Raw genomic sequence first — 2,500 nt, 5'->3', positions numbered from 1 at the left:
GCCATGAGCCACTGTTTTTCACCCGACCAGCGCGCCCACCCGACTGTACGCTCGGCGTCGTTGGACGTTTTCCGACGTCGGCCCGACTTGGCCTTTTTTAGCCGATTCCGTCGTATTGGCTGCGGCGCCATGGTTTTCACCGTTACCCGACCAGCGCGCGCCCACCCGACTGTACGCTGGGCGTCGTTGGACGTTTTCCGACGTCGGACCGACTTGGCCGTTTTTAGCCGATTCCGTCGTATTGGCTGCGGCGCCATGGTTTTCACCGTTACCCGACCAGCGCGCGCCCATCCGACTGTACGCTCGGCGTCGTTGGACGTTTTCCGACGTCGGACCGACTTAGCCGTTTTTAGCCGATTCCGTCGTATTGGCTGCGGCGCCATGGTTTTCACCGTTACCCGACCAGCGCGCCCACCCGACTGTACGCTCAGCGTCGTTGGACGTTTTCCGACGCCGGCCCGACTTGGCCGTTTTTAGCCGATTCCGTCCTATTGGCTGCGGCGCCATGGTTTTCACCGTTACCCGACCAGCGCGCCCACCCGACTATGCGCTTTCGGCGTCGTTGGGCGTTTTCCGTCGTCGGACCGACTTGGCCGTTTTTAGCCGATTCCGTCGTATTGGCTGCGGCGCCATGGTTTTCACCGTTACCCGACCAGCGCGCGCCCATCCGACTGTACGCTCGGCGTCGTTGGACGTTTTCCACGTCGGACCGACTTAGCCGTTTTTAGCCGATTCCGTCGTATTGGCTGCGGCGCCATGGTTTTCACCGTTACCCGACCAGCGCGCCCACCCGACTATACGCTCACGCGTCGTTACACGTTTTCCGCGTCGGCCCGACTTAGGCCGTTTTCAGCCGATTCCGTCGTGGCTGCGGCGCCCGCCATGGTTTTCACCGACATTCACCGCGCGCGCCCACTTCGACCGTTCGGCGTCGTCGTTTTCCGACGTCGGCCCGACTTGGCGTTTTTAGCGATTCCGTCGTATTGGCTGCGGCGCCATGGTTTTCAGCGATTACCGTCGTAGGCGCCAGTTTTCACCGTATCTCGACGGCGCGCCACCCGACTTTAGTTCACCGGGACGTTACACGTTTTCGGCGTCGCCCGACTTAGCGTTTTCAGCCGATTCCGTCGTTTTATTGGCGCGGCGCCATGGTTTTCACCGTAACCCGACCAGCGCGCGCCCACCCGATCGTACGCTTTCGGCGTCGTTGGACGTTTTCCGACGTCGGCCCGACTTGGCCGTTTTTAGCCGATTCCGTCGTATTGGCTGCGGCGCCATGGTTTTCACCGTTACCCGACCAGCGCGCGCCCACCCGACTGTACGCTCGGCGTCGTTGGACGTTTTCCGACGTCGGACCGACTTAGCCGTTTTTAGCCGATTCCGTCGTATTGGCTGCGGCGCCATGGTTTTCACCGTAACCCGACCAGCGCGCGCCCACCCGACTGTACGCTCCGTGTCATTGGACGTTCCGACGTCGGCCCGACTTAGCCGTTTTCAGCCGGTACCGTCGTTTTGGTTGGCGCGCCATGGTTTTTCACCGTATCTCGACCGCCGCGCGCCCACCCGACTATAGTTCACCGTGTCGTTAGACGTTTTCCGACGTCGCCCCGACTTAGCCGTTTTCAGCCGGTACCGTCGTTTTGGCTGGCGCGCCATGGTTTTTCACCGTATCTCGACCGCCGCGCGCCCACCCGACTGTACGCTCGGCGTCGTTGGACGTTTTCCACGTCGGACCGACTTAGCCGTTTTTAGCCGATTCCGTCGTATTGGCTGCGGCGCCATGGTTTTCACCGTTACCCGACCAGCGCGCGCCCACCCGACTGTACGCTCGGCGTCGTTGGACGTTTTCCGACGTCGGCCCGACTTGGCCGTTTTCAGCCGGTACCGTCGTTTTGGCTGGCGCGCCATGGTTTTTCACCGTATCTCGACCGCCGCGCGCCCATCCGACTGTACGCTCCGTGTCATTGGACGTTCCGACGTCGGCCCGACTTAGCCGTTTTCAGCCGGTACCGTCGTTTTGGTTGGCGCGCCATGGTTTTTCACCGTATCTCGACCGCCGCGCGCCCACCCGACTATAGTTCACCGTGTCGTTAGACGTTTTCCGACGTCGGCCCGACTTAGCCGTTTTCAGCCGGTACCGTCGTTTTGGCTGGCGCGCCATGGTTTTTCACGGTATCTCGACCGCCGCGCGCCCACCCGACTATAGTTCACCGTGTCGTTAGACGATTTCCGACGTCGCCCCGACTTAGCCGTCTTCAGCCGGTACCGTCGTTTTGGCTGGCGCGCCATGGTTTTTCACCGTATCTCGACCGCCGCGCCCACCCGACTATAGTTCACCGTGTCGTTTGACGTTTTCCGACGTCGGCCCGACTTAGCCGTTTTCAGCCGGTACCGTCGTTTTGGCTGGCGCGCCATGGTTTTTCACCGTATCTCGACCGCCGCGCGTCCACCCGACTATAGTTCTCGGTGACGTTTGACGTTTTTTCACTGTATCACGAAC

Source organism: Lolium perenne, unplaced genomic scaffold (assembly GCF_019359855.2).
Source record: "Lolium perenne isolate Kyuss_39 unplaced genomic scaffold, Kyuss_2.0 unplaced44, whole genome shotgun sequence".
Lineage (NCBI taxonomy): Eukaryota > Viridiplantae > Streptophyta > Magnoliopsida > Poales > Poaceae > Lolium > Lolium perenne.
The sequence above is the reverse complement of the archived record's forward strand: the minus strand, read 5'-3'. Positions refer to the sequence as shown.